The sequence below is a fragment of the Scyliorhinus canicula genome, chromosome 4 (assembly GCF_902713615.1).
Source record: "Scyliorhinus canicula chromosome 4, sScyCan1.1, whole genome shotgun sequence".
NCBI classification, from domain to species: Eukaryota; Metazoa; Chordata; class Chondrichthyes; order Carcharhiniformes; family Scyliorhinidae; genus Scyliorhinus; species Scyliorhinus canicula.
In genome coordinates this window covers 171,409,900-171,428,462 of record NC_052149.1, presented here as the reverse complement: position 1 = coordinate 171,428,462, position 18,563 = coordinate 171,409,900, and the positions used below count along the sequence as shown (strand labels likewise).

At 47.3% G+C, this 18,563-nt stretch overlaps 1 long non-coding RNA gene across 1 annotated transcript; it reads left to right on the top strand.

The window, feature by feature from the left end:
• Positions 1-6,723: 6,723 nt before the first annotated feature.
• LOC119964178 lies at positions 6,724-18,260 on the top strand. The gene is made up of 3 exons (XR_005460272.1): positions 6,724-6,826; positions 10,526-10,653; positions 17,952-18,260. It is a non-coding gene; the product is annotated as an uncharacterized LOC119964178 (long non-coding RNA).
• Positions 18,261-18,563: the final 303 nt, after the last annotated feature.

Here is an 18,563-nt window from a genome sequence, read left to right as displayed (position 1 = left end):
ACCCCTTTTGTGGACCAGGAGGAGCACGATTGCTTCCTTTTGGCACCTCACGTACTTCTTCTGCCACAATCCCTCCTTTTCCACAATCCCATCCTCCTGCAATCCCTCGCTTTCTTCACGTTGCTGCACTCCGAGAACCTTCACCAACTCTTGAGTTTCTTTGGATTACTGGGGACCATCACCCTCATTGTGGTCTTCTGCTGTTGTCAGTCACCCAGTACGTGAGTTTTCATATCAGGAAATAATGAACTAGTTTGGTTACCTTTCTCTTGAAAATAGATGGCAGATAGTTGACCTAATGGAATTCTTTAAAATTCTAAAAGGATTTGATAGAGTGAATACAGAGTACTGAATTCTCCGCCATCGGGATTCTCCGTTTTGCCGGCAGCCCAGGGGTTTCCCGACAGGGTGGGAATCTGCCCCACAATGGGAAACCTCATTGACCAGCCGGCAAAACGGAGAATTCCGAAGGCGTGCCGCACCCGAAACCTGGTGCGGCGGGACGGAGAAAACCGCCCAGAATGTCTCACCTTGAAGAACATAATTAGAGGCCATAGATATAAGATAGTCACTAAAAAATCCGATAGGGAATTCAGAAGAAATGTCGTTACCCAAAGGATGGTGAGAATGTGGAATTTAATACTGTAGGGAGTGGTTGGAGCGAATAGTATAGATGCATTTTAGGGGAGGTAGAAAAACATGAGGATAAGAATAGAGGGTTGTGATGATAGATCTAGATGAAAAATGGGAGATGGCTTCAATGAAGCATAAACGCTGATAATAATAATAATCTTTATTAGTGTCACAACTATGTGGACTGGTTGGATGGTATATCCTATACAATCCTATGTTAGCTTTCAATCTATCAAATATAGGGCAGGAAAGGAAGTCTGACATGGTCTTACTGTTATATTTAGCAGGGCCTCTTTGTCCCTGACATTTCCACATTTCCCTGCCATGGAAGTTGGGGACAGAGTGTCAGTAAGGCTATCAGAGTGCCAACTGAAAGTTCAATGAGTTAATTTTGAAATTATATTGTGGACTCTGAGGGGCTACGGTGTTGTCATCGCTATGGGATAATTCTGTCACTTGTTTCATAAGAGAGTACAATATATGAATGTCTTTCCAATTGTACAGAAGTAATTTTGAATTAACACGTTGTTACTTGATGTTGTGTATTAGACATTACTTTTCAAAAAATTAAAACATTGCAACTCTCCCGGGGCAATACCTCAGAAATCCTAGTCATCTGTTGGAGGGCACATGTCTGGGCTGCTGCAAAAGCCTGGATGCCCTTTTGACCATGATGGCACTTTGCTTTATATGGTGACATGGACCTCACAGTCTCAGTTTGAACTTTCACTGCAGCATTCCGAGGTTGGATGACTTGTGTCTATATGAGATTAATGGAGGCTGAGATTTTGGACATCTGATACTGCCCGCGTTTGGGTCTACAAGTGGCGACATGGAGTCAACCAAAGATGGTATCAGCACAAAGCCATGTACCAAGTTGGAGTTGGACTCCTCCATGTTCCTTGACACCAATGAGAGATCCTATGGCAGTCCTATCAATGCGCCAAGCATGTCTTTTAGCATTTTTCAGCTGCCTCAAAGTCCTCATATGAATTCTCTGTAGCAGAACTCATTTACGACCTTCCCATTCAGTGAGCTTGAATATGAACTATCCTTTCCCTCTGAAATGGCTGCAGACCATTTGCGCTCATTGACTCAATATGCTGATCCTGACTCTGTACTCTTCTCCAAAGGAAGCCCAGTGCTCGTATCTGAGTAGATGGAAGTTTCATCACTCAGAAAAATTGGAGTCGTAGTCTATGATTAGAACATAGTCCTGACTTGTGACATGAAACAAATCTGTTGTGTCTGTCATTTCTACAAAGAAAGTGTTCTCCAAGGAAAAAAAAACCCTAAGAAAGATTTGTCCGAAAAATCTTTCTTAGATTTGTGATTCTCCACCCTATCAATGCTGCGAACATTGATATGTTGTTGTTTCTGTGTTGGAGATTGATAGATCGCTGTTGACTTGCATTGGGAAGCAAAGGGATTAAGCTTGGAGCACTTTAAACATATTTTTCCTTGTGCAGGGCATTTCCCCTTTAAGTGGACGTTACCACAGCAGTAGCATATCATGACGTCGTCTCTCTGATGCATGGTGCACGTTCGCGCATGTGCAGACTTCGGCTCTTGAGCCCCGCAGTTTCCGTAACAGACATTTCATTAAGGCATTTATGGTTTTATAACAATAAAAGATACAAATACAAATGTAAACATAGTTCAGTGCATTATACATCCCTCCATTTCCCACTGTTCCAGCCTAATCTAGACAAAAAATAGCCTGACTCCCCCCTACCCCCCTTTCTCCCTCAGCCCCCCCCCCCTCCCCCTTATTGAATCTGCTGACAGTTTAGTTTTCTCCGAACAAGTTGATAAACAGCAGCCACCTCCGAACAAACCCTAATGTTGATCCTCTCAGGGCAAACTTAATTTTCTCAAGTCTGACAAACCCAGCCATGTCGCTAACCCATACCCCTGATTTCGGGCGCTCCGAGTCCGTCCACGCTAGTAATATCCGTCTCCGGGCTACCAAGGAAGCGAAGGCCAAAATGTCAGCCTCAATCGCCCCATGGTTTCCCGGATCTTCCGACACTCCAAAGATCACCACCTCTGGACTCGCCGCCACCCTCGTTTTTAGTACCGTGGCAATGACATCCGCAATTCTCTGCCAGTATCTCCTAAGTTTTGGGCATGCCTAAAACATGTGGACGTGGTTTGCGGGCCCTCCTGCACTCCTCACACACCTGTCGTCTATCCTCAAAAACCTGCTCACCTGAGCCACCGTAATGTGTCCTGGTGAACCACCTTAAATTGTTTCAGGCTGAGCCTGGCACACAATGAGGACGTGTTGATTCTGCTCAGAGCATCTGCCCACAGGCCTGCCCCTAACTCATTTCCCAAATCATCTTCCCATTTACGTTTTATATCACCTATCTGGGTTTCCTCCCACTCCATAAGTTCTTTATAGATTTCCGACACATTCCCCTCCCACACCCACGTTCTAGAAGCTACCTTGTCCTGTATCCCTGCAGTGGTAGAAGCGGAAAGGTTGAAACCTGCCTTTGCACAAAGTCCCTTATCTGCAGATATCGAAACCCATTCCCTCCCGATTCAAACTCCACTTCTAGATCCTCCAAACAGGGAAAGCTCCCCTCAATAAACAGATCCCCCAGTCTCTCAATACCTGCTCTCTACCAACTCCAAAACCCCCCATCCATCTTCCCCGGGACAAACCGGTGATTACCACAAATTGGAGTCCACACTGACGTTCCCTCCACTCCCATATGCTTCTGCCACTGCTCCCAAACTCTCAGGGCCGCCACTACCACTGGGCCTGTGGCGTACCGGGCCAGCGAGAATGGCAGAGGAGCCGTAACCAGTGTCCCCAAACTTGTGCCCAATGATTTCTCCTTTGCAGACCACTTTTGGTCCACGAATCGATAAACCAGTGAGGGATTCTTCTCCTCTACCTCACCAGTCTCAAATTTTACCGTTCAAATCCCCCATAAGTCGGGGGAAAAGGTCGTCCAGTACCGCAAAGGTGCGCAAAGGCAAACGTCAACTAGCGTCAGCCTCAGCTCGATTCTGGCCCTGGGGAATTTTCCTGCAAATGTCCAGGAGGACATCTTTGCAGGTCATGGCCCATCAACAATTCGGCCGGAGCGAGCTCCATCATGGCGTGTGGCGTTGTCCTGTAATAAAAAAGGAACTGTGCATGCTGTGTCTTCCAAGATCCTGAGGCCTGCTTTTTCATCCCATTTTTAAAGGTTTGCCCGCCAATCTATTCGACGTGGGGTGGTATGGGGCAGCGTGTACGTGTCGTATCCCATTGGAGGCCATGAACGCCCTAAACCCCTAAACTTGTAAAATGCTGTCCCCTTATCCGAGACCAGTACCTCTGATAGGCCGTGCATGCTGAACGATTGCACAGTCTGTCTATGGTGGCTGGAGCTGTTGTGCTCTGCATGTTATAGACCTCCATCCACTTGGTGCGAGCACCTGGAGGAACATCACCCTGTGGAATGGTCCTGCAAAAGCGATGTGGAGACGGTACCAAGGACGGCCCGTCCATTCCCATGGTGGGGCGGTGCCGCCAGTGACAGCTTCTGGTTCTCCTGGCATGGGATATGTTGCTGGGCCACCTTCTTAATATTTGCATTTATTCCTGGCCACCATATGTAGCTGCAGGCCAGCATGTTAATTTTTGACACTCCTTGATGTCCACTGTGAAGATCTTGTAAGACCGGTGCTGTCCCACACTCGGGAACCACTTCGAGCATTCCCGACAATAGGACACCGTCCTCGATGCTCAATTCAGGAATTTTATTAGTGAATACCTTCGGGTCCCCTGGCAAGTCGCTATGTTGGGCCACATATTGGAATATATGTCGCACCCTGAGTCCAGCTGTGGATGCGGGAGGCTGTAATCGGCAAAGACTCCATGTAATGTTGGTGCAGCCTGCCTGCTGGGAAGAGGGAGGTGGCTCAAAGCCTCCGGTCAGGTATTGCGGATCCAGGACGTTGTTCCAAAATGTGCTGGTATGGTGCTAACAGCAGAGTCCACCGCTGGATCGTGGCTGACACAATGGGAGGGAAATCACCCGGTCTTCCTTCAACAACCCCAGTAGGGGCTTCTGGTCGGTGTAGACAATGAACAGGTGTTCGTAGATGTACTGATGGAATTTCTTAACCCCAAATACCACTGCCAAGCCTTCATTCTCAATTTGCGTGTAATTTTTCTCAGCGTCGGCCAATATCCATGAGGCAAACATGATGGGGCGCTTTGGCCTGCCATCCATTCGAGAAGGGGGGAAAGGGTCGCATGTTAACAACAGCGGCTGGGTTGGGCCGAAATGAGTTATTAGACAGGATGATGACAGTTGTTTCTTCACCATCACAAAAGCTGTTTCCTGGGCCTGGGACCACTCCCAACATTGTCCTTTTCTCGGCAGACAATGGAGGAGGGCGAAGGTTGTGGTGAGGTGCAGAATAAATATTCCCTAATATTTCACTAAGCCCAAAAACAAGTGTAATTTGGTTGGTTCGAGTGGCACTGGTGCCTGACGAATGGCCTGTACTTTATCCTCCATAGGATGCAACCCATGGCGGTCTACCCGATAACCTAGGAAGGTAACCTCGGTTGTGCTGAATATGCATTTTTTAAAAAAAATTTAGTGTACCCAATCATTTTTCCAATTAAGGGGCAATTTAGCGTGGCCAATCCACCTAGCTTGCACATCTTTGGGTTGTGGGGGTGAAACCCACGCAGACACGGGGAGAATGTGCAAACTCCACACGGCCAGTGACCCAGGGCCGGGATCGAACCTGGGACCTCAGCGCCGTGAGGCGGTTGTGCTAACCACTCTGAATATGCATTTTGACCCTGTGGAGGTGGACCCCTGCTTCCTCAAAATGCCGGAGGACCTCGGCCAAATTTTTCAGATGCTCCAGCTCCGATGAACCGGTGATCAGGGCGTTGTCGAGTTACACTGCCATTCTCGGGAGTCCTCGCAGGATGTGCTGCATTACCCACTGGAAGATTGTGCAAGCGGAGGAAGCCCCGAAGGGAAGTTTGGTATATTCTTGTATTCCTCGGAGTGTGTTGATGGTAATGAACTTCCCTGAATCCAGGGTTACAGGAAGCTGCAGGTATGCATGGCTCATATCTAATTTGAAAAACATGTGACCACCGCTGAGCTTGGCGTATAGGTCCTCTCTGCTTGGGACAGGTTAGCGATCCAGGTGGGAGATGCAGTTGACCGTTATTTTGCAATCTCCGCAGAGTTGGATGAAGCCATCAGGCTTCATCACCTGCATGACTGGTGTCACCCAGTCAGAGAACTGGACAGGACGTATTATTTTCAACTCTTCAAATCAGTTTAGCTCCGTGTCCACTTTAGTATGTAGTGTGTATGGAGTATGACGACTCGGAAATATCTTGGCTGGGCATTTTGGTCAACGCTGATGCTGGCCATCGTCCCTCTGATGATGCCTAATTCCTCTTGGAACACGGTGGGGAATCTAGCCAGGATTCCTCGGGTCCATGCAGGTGCATTCGGCAAACCCTTTGCCAGTCTAATCGAAGGTGGTGCAGCCAGTCATGTCGCAGATCGCCATCTTTTGACCGTGCTCTACCGTAACTGTTACTGTACTTGCTACTGCCAGTGGTTCACCCATGTAGGTAGTGAGGTGGGCATTAGTGTCTTGAAGGACCAGCATCTGGAGGCCGGAATGAACGCGATTGAAAGTTCGACGGCTCACAACTGATATTGCCGCCCCCGTGTCTAACTCCATTTGGATGGAATGTATGTTCACTTGTAACAATAGCTGGATGGGAGTGACCAGAGATGAGGAAACGCAATGCAGCCTGTAATGGGCCTCCTCTTTGAAATCTACATAGTGGGCCTGGACCCTTCGGCGACAGTCGTGCCCGGTGTGGTAGTGGCATTGCGGGTCCTCTCTGGTGTCCTGCTGCTGGCGGTCACTGACCAGAAACGATATTCCCGGTCGCCGCGGTTGGGGGAGGTTGTTTTGCGATGTTACAGGCCTCGGCGGTGGTGGCGGCCTGCATCCCTATGATTTGGGTGTGGGGGGGGGGGGGGGGGGCACTGTTGGGGTTCTGCTTCTGGGGTGGGAGTCGGGCGGCGCGCAGTTTGGTGGCGAGGTACAGCACTGCCATTCCTCGGAGCTCCTGGACCTCTTTCTCCGCGCTTTCACGGGAGACGGCTATCTCCATGCTGTGTTGTAATGCCAGGTCAGTTACCCCCAGAAATCTTTTTTGTGTGTCGGCATCGCAGATTCCACATACGAATCTGTCTCGCAGTGATTTGTTAAGCATGGCACCACATTTTGCAGGTTTCTGCTCATTTTTCAAGCCATGAAATTGATTTTCAATTCCGATGGGTCTGAGTGGCCATGCGAAATTGGAACCTTCAGACAATTAATGGCAGTTGCGGGTCTAGATGTCCCTTCACTAAGGGCTACCAATGTAACCAGTGGCCAGATAACGGTGGTTGTGGGTGGGCGAGGCTGTACCTGGGCACACCCCCCCCCCCCCCCCCAAGCTGTTGCAATACCATTGTCCACCACACATCCCCGTCAATCCCGTTTGTATGAAAAAAGTGCTGCTTTCTTTTGACATACTGTCCCCTGTCTTTGACATCTGCCTTAGTAATGTGTGGCATGACAGCGGATGGATGAGACGCCTTTCTAGGCCTAGACGAAGTGGCTCTGGCACGTAGTATCTGGCATCGTCGGCAGCTCTAATTTATTCTCATCGTCACCACGAAAGCAGCGCACATGGATCAGCCAGGTAGAAAACAACGATTCTATTTATAGAGCAGTACAGCACAGAACTGGCCCTTCGACCCTCGATGTTGTGCCGAGCAATGATCACCCTACTCAAACCCACGTATCCACCCTATACCCGTAACCCAACAACCCCCCTTAACTTTACTTTTTAGGACACTACAGGCAATTTAGCATGGCTAATCTACCTAACCCGCACATCTTTGGACTGTGGGAGGAAACCGGAGCACCCGGAGGAACCCCACGCACACACAGGGAGGACGTGCAGACTCCGCACAGACAGTGACCCAGCCGGGAACTGAACCTTGGACCCTGGAGCTGTGAAGCATTTATGCTAACCACCATGCTACCGTGCTGCCCTTCACAGTATTATACTCTCCACTCCCCGAAAGGCCTCCTCCCCAACTTGGTTCCAGCTGAGCTCTCGGTTAAGGGAGAAGCCCTCGTTACCAGGGAAACTCATATTCAGAGGTTGTCACCTGGAATATAATTGTTCTTATCTTGTGACCACCCTGAGGGTTATAACAGCAAGACTCCTTATAAGTCCATTATTCAGGGCCCTGCAGGCTGTCAGGAGAATCACATTTTGATTGTGATCCCCCAAGATAGTATTGACCTGTAAAAAGTACCTCATATGTTCTGCATTTTGGATCCAATCTTCCAGGTCCACGTCAAACCTTATATCCTCAAGTTTTTGCATGTTGGTCGTCCAGGGTGGCTGGGCATTTTTAAAAGCAAGTCCAGAGTCTCCTTTTTCCTTGTTGCCAGCTTAATGACCAAGGAAGCAAACGGGAGGAAGGAAAAGATTCATTTACGGTTAACAATAATATGCCCACGGCAGTAACTATCTACAATCAAAGTCCCCGCTGGGACAACCAATATGCTGGTCCCTGCTTGGGTCAGCTTTTATCCTCAGTTCTAACGAGCCTCAGCTGGGTGGGATTCCGCCCCCTACCTGGGAAGCCCGAACTCCAGGAGCCCCACGGGGAGACCGATAATGATTTACCCTTGGAGCTCATGGGGGGTTGTGACAATCAGGCCGCACAAAGTTTGTGCCAGTCTCAAAGGGACCAGAGAGACAGGATCCTCGGGCGGTGCTGCCCCGTGCCCAACATTGGACCCAATTGGACTTCCCCCTATCTGTTACGTGGCACTTGTAAACAGTACCTTCTGCAAATTTCTATAATGGCTAATTGCTTGAAAAGGAAGGATATAAAAGGATATTCAAAATGGCAGGGAAGAAAATAGATAGCTGCAGGTGAACAATTCTCAGCTCAGGCAGTCTGGGTTTATGCAATGCTGTGCTTTTTGTTTGAAATGTAAAATATACAGAACAACAGTTCATGCCAAAGTGAAGTAACCATTTTCATTTTGGGTTTTTTTTGTGCAAAAATATTCCTGCAAGTCAGTAAAAGGCAGTCCTAGATAACACAGTAATTGACTGAAGTTTAGAACTGAATTCAATCTAAATACCAAGAACGTTTAGAGCGGTATTATTTCCCACTAATCCATTGCAGATTCTAAAAAACTTACTGTGGTGCCCAACAGTTGTTATATATCACACCACTCTGTGTAATGAATAGATAGGAGTGATTTCAATGAAATAACCTTATCAGCGTGTTTATAAAATTACATAGAATCCCCAGCATTGAAACAAGCTATTCAGTCCAACCAGTTTAATCCACATGGGTTTCCTCCTACTCTAATGACTTGGTACCACACAGGAGGCAGCCAGTATCTAACCAAATTGATCAATCCTTGCCTCATTCGGCATTTATGCACAAAGACCTCTTACAGGGGTTAGTAAATAACAATCAGAAATAAGAAGCCTAAACCACAAGGTGCATTTTTAAAAACATTCATTCACAGGATGCGCACATTGCTGGCAACACCAATATTTATTGCCCATAAGAAGATTATGGTGAACCAGCTTCTTGAACTATTGCAATGTGTTAAGAACACTCATGATGCTGTTTAATTTCAGCGCTTTAACCCAGCAACAACGAATGATGATATATTCCCAAGTCAGCATGGTGAGTGACCTGAAAGGAAATTTACTGCTGGTGGTGTTCTTGTGATTCTGCTGCACTTGTTCTTCTCGGTGTAGAGGTTGCAGGTTTGGGAGGTACAATTAAAGAAGCCTTGGTGAGTTGTTGCAGTGCATCTTGTAGACAGTATACACTGCTGCAACTGTGCAGAGCTGATGGAGGGAATATATGTTTAAGGTGTTGGAAGGAGTGCCAATCAAGTGGTGAATGGTGTTGAGCTTCTTGGGTGTTGTTGAAGCGGCACCCATCCTGGCAAGTGGAGAGCATTCCATTATACTCCTGAATTGTGCCTCGCAGATGGTGGAAAAGGTATGGGGAAGTGAAGAAAGTGAATCATTCTCCACAGAATACCTAATTTCTGGCCTGCTCTTGATCTATGGCCGGCCCAGATAAGTTTCTGGTAAATGATGATCTCCAGGATGTTGATAGTGGGGAATTCAGTCATGGTAATGCCGTTAAACATCAAAAGCTGATGGGTTGGTTCTCTCTTGCTGGAAATGGTTTTTGCCTGTACTTCTGCGGCACAAATATTATTTGTGACTTATCAGCCCAAAACTGAATATTGTCCAAATCTTGCCTGGCATAGATTGCTTCATTATCTGAGGAGTTGTAAATGAAACTGAATGCTGTGCTATCATTGGTGAGCTTCCTCACTTCTGACCTTATAATGGCAGAAAGGTCATGAGTGAAGTAGCTGAAGATTGCTGGCAGTTTAGGCCGAGGGCACTGCCCTGAGAAATTCCTATACCAATGTCCTGAGGCTGACATTATTGGCCTGCAACAACCACAACTATCTTCTTTTGTGCTAGGTATGACTCCATCATGTGGGGAATTGCCACCCTGATGTTGTGATATGCCTGTAAGCAATATCATAGTTGGATGGTGTGCAACCTCCAACCAGTAGGTAGCGGTGCAGGCACACCATGCGGTCTTAAAACCGTGGTCATGATACCAGGGACTCCCATATAAGTGGGGCCACATCCGGCCATCACCAGATGGTTGTAGGAGATGATAGTAAGACAAAGAGGTGAATAGTCGTGCTAGGTTTAATTCCAGATGACTACAAAGAAACTCCTTGATAACTTGCTCCGTAACAGATCACTATCTTCCCACGTGCGATGGAATAAAGATCATGCTTTGGACAAGTCAAGGTGTTTGGTGGATTCCTTCGTAAAGCATAGAAGACCCAATATAACATGGTACAACGAGTGCTGAAGATACGAAGGTAACGACGGCAGTGACAAAGTTAGGCCTTTGGCTGACATGTTCATGGACGCCCTACTAAAACACATTCACATTGTTAGACAAATATCATGATTGTATAAAGTTAAAGGATCAATGTTGCTTGTAAACACATTTTAATGTTTTGTGAGGACAGGGAATGTGGTGATATGCCTGAAGCAATATCATAAATGGATGGTGTGTGGGCTCCAACCAGTAGGTGGCAGTGCAGACACACCATGTGGTCTTGACCAGGGACTCCCATATAAGTGGGGACACATAGTGGGGCCTCACGGTAGCATGGTGGTTAGCATCAATGCTTCACAGCTCCAGGGTCCCAGGTTCGATTCCCGGCTGGGTCACTGTCTGTGTGGAGTCTGCACGTCCTCCCCGTGTGTGCGTGGGTTTCCTCCGGGTGCTCCGGTTTCCTCCCACAGTCCAAAGATGTGCGGGTTAGGTGGATTGGCCATGCTAAAATTGCCCGTAGTGTAAGGTTAATGGGGGGATTGTTGGGTTATGGGTATACGGGTTACGTGGGTTTAAGTAGGGTGATCATTGCTCGGCACAACATCGAGGGCCGAAGGGCCTGTTCTGTGCTGTACTGTTCTATGTTCTATGTACATCTGGCCATCACCAGATGGTTGTAGGAGGTGGTAGTAAGATATATTGGTGAACAGTCATGCTAGGTGTAGTTCTAGAGGAATACAAAGAAACTCCATGATAACTTGCTCTACAACAGATCACTATCTTACCATGTGTGATTCAATAAAGATCCTCCTTTGGATAAGTCAAGGTGTTTGCAAGGCATAGAAGACCAAACACAACGCCTAACACCCATAAATTTCAATTTTAATGGAGTCCTGAATGCCACACTCAATAAATGCTGTCTTTATGTCAAGGATAGTGACTTTCACCTTACCTCCGGAATTCAGCTCCTTCCTCTATGTTTGGATCAATGTATGGTTCTGGTAAAGCTCAAACTGAACACTGGTGAGCAGGTTACTGCTGAGTAAGTGCCATTTCATAGCACTATTGATGATACTGTCATCATTTTGAGATTAGATCAATGCTGTAACACCTGGACGCGCTTTAACCTCCTACCCAGTCAGCGTGACATCACGCCAGCATGAATCTCCGGAAGCGTGGAGTTAAGAATACTCCCCGGGTGGTGAGGTACATGGATGGCCAGCAGCCTGGTACTGCCAGCTTGGGGGAATGTCAATGGCCAGATGCTTGAGGAGGGGATCCTGGCATGAACCTGATCACGTCATTGGCAGGGGTGGGGTGCAGGGAAAATCTCAAATTGAGATCTTGCCAGGGCAGGGGAGTTTTCACATTCTCACCATGCCTATGTCGACTTTTTCTGGCTGCTCTGGTTTCCTTCCACAGTCCAATGATGTGCAGGTTAGGCCGATCGGCCATGCTAAAATTGACCCTTTGTGTCCGAAGATGTGCAGGTTAGGTAGATAGACCATGCTAAAATTGCTACTTAGTGTTCAAAGATGTGCAGGTTAGGTAGATTGGCCATGCTAAAATTGCTTAGTGTTCAAAGATGTGCAGGTTAGGTAGATTGGCCATGCTAACATTGCTTAGAGTTCAAAGATGTGCAGGTTAGGTAGATTGGCCATGCTAAAGTTGCTACTTAGTGTTCAAAGATGTGCAGGTTAGGTGGGGTTATGGGGATAGGTCGGAGAGTGGGCCTAGTTAGGGTGCTCTTTCTAAGGGTCGGTGCAGACTTGATAGGCAGAATGGCCTCCTTCTGCCCTGTAGGGATACTATGATTCTATAATTCTAAATGCCTTTTTTGCCCACTCATGAGATTTAGTGGCCATTATGGGATTTGCGCCAATGGCTAGCGCAGTCGCTAGATTGCGACCATTGAATCTCTCTGTATTGGCTGCCAAATAACTCCTCAGTTAAGTTGTCATTAGTGATAGAGAAGTCTTTGCAGGGAATGCCAGGTAAGGAGGAATTCACAAATGGGCACAATTCTGTCCTTACCTGGTTTCTACTTCTAGTGCAGGGTCACAATATAGCGATTAGGAGTGGAGCTCTGACCCAATTTCCCTTTCTGAACCCAACCAAATGCAGTGCACTGCCATTAGTTTGCTGAAATCATTTGGCTCAACACAGATCAGGCACTGAATCCGGGGAATATCTTTGGACTGTAACGCTCAGACACCCACTTTCTGCTTTTACCGAGGAAAAGCAGAAATATTGGAGGATTTGTCTTTTGGATATGATATTTGATTAGTTATAAAATATTCCATATTATTGGACAAAGATCTTTCAGTGTGCTGGTCAATGTCCATCCACAACCAAAACTGGCTACTTATTGAATTTGTCAGACTACAAAGTGAGTGTATAAATGTTTAGAGTAAATCAGGCCACGGATTAGTTTACTGACACCATGCAGACTGAATCATAGAATAGAATTTACAGTGCAGAAGGAGGCCATTCAGCCCATCGAGTCTGCACCAGCCCTTGGAAAGGCACCCTTCCTAAGCCCACACCTCTTCCCCATAACCCAGTAACCCCACCTCACCTTTTTAGACAGTAAGGGCAATTTAGCATGGCCAATCCACCTAACCTGCACACCTTTAGACTACGGGAAGAAACTGGAGCACCGGAGGAAACCTGCGCAGGCATTGGTAGAACGGCAGACTCTGCACAGACAATGACTCAAGTGGAAATTGAACATGGGACCCTGGAGCTGTGAAGCAATTGTGCTAACCAATGTGCTACCATGCCACCTGAAGATGAATAGTCCAGCAAGAGAAGCACGGTGAAGTAATGCCAACCCAGCAGGGATAGGAGCAGGCAGAGAAATTTCCGGTTCGCACTAATGTCTTATTTTTCAGTTAAGTGCCAGTTCAATTACTAAATAGTGCCCCCATTTGGCCAAGGTAATATTGTACCTTTTAAGAAGAAAACATTTCATGAAAGTGTTTTTGATTTAATCGCTGAAAAGTCTTCATTTTTTAATTTACATAGAAAAAAGATTTAACTTGCAGCTTAACTTGTTCACGTGTAAGATTTGTGTCTGATTCAGGATTAGATACTGTAATTTAGGTGCAAAATCCAAATGGCTGGTTTTAGCTCATGTCGTAAAAGTTACTTGGTCAACTGTAAAGCAATCCTTGATGCGTGTGGAACAGGTAGATTGAGACAAAATAAGGGGCAGCACAAAAGTGCTATTATCATTAAAACCGTGTATCTGAAACATTTCCTAAGCAAGATACGTATTTAGACTATGTAGCCATGCTGACCACGCAAAATGGACACTGAGCCAAACTAAAATGGAAGGCAGCAGGGAAAGCCTGTTTAGTAAGAACAGACAGCCTGCTCTCAACTAATTAGCATTTTGCAAACAGCAAACCAGTTTTCTGGCCAGGTGCAGATCTCCAAGCCAAAGGTGTTAATGGCAAAGCGCTTAACATTCTGATGAGGCAGCCCAGATCCAGGCACACACAATGGCAACATTTCCATCTCAATGTAGCACTTAATTGGTGGAGCAGACAGGATGGCACCAGAGTAAAAGAATATCGAAACCACCCCCCAACATCGAGGAAAGCCCCGCATTGGAGGATTTCGAAGGTAGCCGTTTGGAAACGTTCCAATCGGTACCGAAAGGTAGAGCCCGCCTAGAAGGGGGCAAGGACATTAGAGAGGGGTATAAAAGCAAATCCCCCACAGAGCCCGGTCTGTTAAACCCGTGCTCCGGCTCTGACTGACATCTTGCATCCTGACTCCAGCCGTTGAGCACCAGCCGCCGAAACCGTAAGTTCAACGCTCGCTACGCGATCCAAGCCCACTAGACTCCCAAGTACCAGAACGCTTGCTGAAGGCTGCAGTGCCAGACCAGGACGAAGGCCTCGTTCTCTGACCTTGCCTGTTCCTGTTAGATAAGTATTCTGTTTGCTTAAGTTTAGTTATAGCTTAGTCTCTTAGTGTGTGCATGAGTATTTATTATAACTGTATAATAAATATTGATCGTTTGAACTTTACTAATCGGTGTATCGTCTTTATTACTTTGAACTTGACCTTGGAATACTTGTGACGTTGCCTATACGGCAACTGGCGACTCCAGAGCTAAATAATTACATAGAACAGAGCCTAGTAGTGTTAAGCACACGTCGAACTCGGAGGCGTGTTAATACACTCCAATAAACGCGTTTTACGCCCATAGTAAAACGTGCAACATTTAGTGGCGACATCCGCCGGGACACGGTTGTAAGTGGAAACCCCACACCGTCCAGGACCCTGAAATTTGAATTAGAACTCCAAATTGCAGAGAAAGAAAGAGATCACAAGTATTCAAGGTGTTCAAAATAATAAGCGAAATTCGGAAGTGTGTTTAGTGCATGCGTACTAACAGGGCTGTAAGGTAAAACTGAAAGCTTTTTGTTGCGACAAACTTTCGGTAGTTTTGTGATCGGAAAATAGCGTAAGCCGTACCCGTTTCTCGAAACACCACCCCAGCAACCCCCTGTTCCAAATTATAAAAAGAGAGTCAGAGGAAATGGCCATGCAGGCAATGGAACGTCTGATGGATCCAGCAAAGTTTGTGGTCGCAGCGACCAGCAGCAGTAGCAGAGTAGGCCAGTGTCCCACGTGGGAGCTGGAACTCCGCAAATATTTACAAGGAAAGGGATGGCCCCTTTGGAAAGAGTTTTGTGCCAATGAGGAGACAGGTCCCGGGAGTATAGGTCATACTTGGTGGGAGAACCTCTCTCAAATACACAAAAAGAATTTAGGTAAAGCATGCAAGCCGATGGCGATTGTGTCCTGTTTGGCACAGTTGCGAGGCGCAGAGGAGGTCATCAGGACGCTCCGGACAGATTTAGAAGAGAGGAATAGGATGAGTAAGGTCGATGTCAGGGACATCGAGAAAGAAAACCTGGAATTAAAAGGGAAGTTGGCAGAGAAGGATAGAGAGGTGGATGATGCCAAGAGGGCTCACCAGTCTTGTCTAGCTCATCTGAACAGTTCCCAGACCCAGTATGAGAAAGCCTATCAGGACGTGCAACGTGCCGTTCTGATAAGACAGGAATCGGAAAAGCAGGTGGAGGCATTGCAGAGGCAATGTTCTGATCTCAAAGCAGCTTTGAGAGCACTCCATGCTGCAACGACCGAACAAAGACAAAGCACAGTTGACCACGCGAAATGCAGGAAACAGATTGCGGAACTGCAATCTCTGCTTTCGGTGCAGAATGGCTTCCAAAGCACCTTTGGAGCACAGTTAGATGGGGAAAATGCCCCAGATTGGCAGGAATTAAGCGAGACAGCGCAGCGTTATGTTCAGGGAACATGTGCGCCCGCAGCTCAGCAGAAACGACAGGCACCCCAACCCCCCACAGCTCAGACCATAACCGCACCCATGAATCCCGTAACCACGCAGAGAAAAGCCGAATCCGAAGGCGCCCCAGACATAACTTACACCACCCCTTTAACAGTAACCCAGCTAAGGGACGCTTGTGAAAAGATCACTCCGTTCCTCCCCACCGCAGACCCCCACCAGTTTTTCGCTAAAGTAAAACAGCAGGCTACCATGTACGGCCTGGATGAGAGAGAGCAGGTTAAGCTCACCGTGCTGAGCTTAGACCAGAGCGTAGTAGCGGCCCTCCCCGACCCACAGAACGTGGCAGGAGGCAGCCTAGAGGAGATGCACACTGCCATTTTAGATGCCATCGGGTACAATAGAGGTGACCCCGTAGAAGGATTGAATAAGTGCAGGCAGAAGAGATCCGAACACCCCACAGCATTCGCAGGAAGGCTGTGGATTCATTTCAGCGCAGTTTTCGGACAGCTAGATAGAGCGCATTTAACCCGCGAAAACATGGTTAAGTGGACGCGCACAATTATCTCACACGCAACAGAAGCAGGACAGAGCGCTTGTAATAGTTACGACCCCTCAGAAGTTCTTGCTTTGGATCCAGCCTACAGGAAATGTGGACACACAGAACTCTTTTTAAAAAATAAATTTAGAGTACCCAATTATTTTTTTCCCCAATTAATGGGCAATTTAGCGTGGCCAATCCACCTATCCTGCGCATCTTTTTGGGTTGTGGAGGTGAGACAAATCAACAGCCGGCTCATCCTTGATTTGGGTGGTGCGCCCAATGTACGACATTCAGCTCTCTCAGCCCCAGCCTCACGCACGAGGGCGAGGCATTCACCCTCCGCAGCACCTCACACCACTATCTCGCCTCCAACGCCACCCCCAGCTCCTCCTCCCACTTTGCTTTAATCCCATGCATAGCCACCCTGTCCTCTTCCAGAATCGTCCTGTAGATCACCGAAACAACCCCACTCTCCCACCCTCCAGCTGACAGCACCGCCTCCAGCAATGAAGAGGCCGGTGCTATCGGGAAGGTCAGGAAAACCTTTCTTGCGAATTCCAGAACCTGCACGTACCTAAACCCTTCGCCCTGCGCCAACCTAGACCTCTCTCCCAACTCCTCCAGACTCGCGAATGGCTCCCCGAGGAACAAATCATTAATTTCCTTGATTTCCCCTCTCATACCACCTCCAAAATTTTGCTTCCATCCTCCCCACTCGAACGCACGATTCCCCCTAATCGGCCGTCCCCCCCTGACCCCAGCTCAACATGCTGCCTAAATTGTCTCCAAATCTTCAACGTGGTCACCACCACCGGGCTCACCGAGCACTTTCCTGGAGCTATTGGAAGTGGGCCGTTGCCAGCGCCCGCAACCCCAACCCCTGCATGAGCCCACCTCCATCTTCACCCACCGGGCCTCCCCCTCCTTGCTCCAGCCCGCACCTTTTCCACATTCGTCGCCCAATAATAGTACAGCAATTATGGGAGACCTAAACACCCCCCCCCCCCCCACCCGCCCCCACCATGCCTGACGTCCTTTCTGCAGAACCACCCTCCTAATCCTGGCCACCTTCCCCCACCAGATGAATGAGGAGATCAACTTTCCACCCCCCTGAAAAAGGACTTCAGTGAAACTTTAGAACAAAATTCTAAAGCAATTAAACTGTGTAGCAGGGGTCAGCAACCTGTGGCACTCATGCCAAAGCTGGCAGGCGAGATGATTATGAGTGGCATTCACACTGCAAGTCCAACTAATGGCACAAAAAGTTCTAAAGAAAATAAATGTCCGTTGCATATCCTGAGAGGGTATTTTGCATTGATAAAAGATGTATCGTAGTGAAATAGTGTGTTTCATTCATTACTGGGATATTTTAAAGTCCTGATTTCCTGCTTACATCTGTATCATGTAATAGGGAAGAATGCAGTGCGTATGACGTTGTCCGTGTGGTTTGTTTTCACAGCAAATTAGACAAAATTTTGGCTCTGAAGAAAGCAAAGTTCCAGCCTTCCCGGACAGATGAACTTGGATTTATTCAAAAGAAGGACCATGTTGTCTGTGCTTTCTGTGTGGAAGTGTCGTTTGTCCCACATCAAGCATTCAATGACATTTTCAAATGAAGCAGGAGAAAACCTTTCTTGATGAAGTGGACAAGATTGAATCGATCACAAAGGCAGGGGCAGAAAATGAGAAGCAATGCTTAAATTTAACTAAAAATCAAGCCACAGAAGGAAGTAAAAGAATTGCATTGCAAAAAAAGTGAAGCTGTTTACCGATGGGTAATATATAAAAGAAGCTTTCTTCAGCAATTTGGATGCTGTTTTCAATGATTTGGCAAATAAAGATGCTGTAAGAACTGCTTGCCTCTCCCAGAACCTTTGAGAGATAGATGCCTAAGTGAAATGGCAGAAAGCATTAACAAAAAGCAGCTGACTGCTTTAAAAGACAGAGCAGTAGTTTGTGTTGCACTCGATGAGAGCGTGGATATGAATGATGTTCCACTTTTAGCAGCTGATGCAGGATAGTGTGCTTCTGATGAAATCAGAGAGCAGCTTTGTTGCCCAAAAGTTCCTCG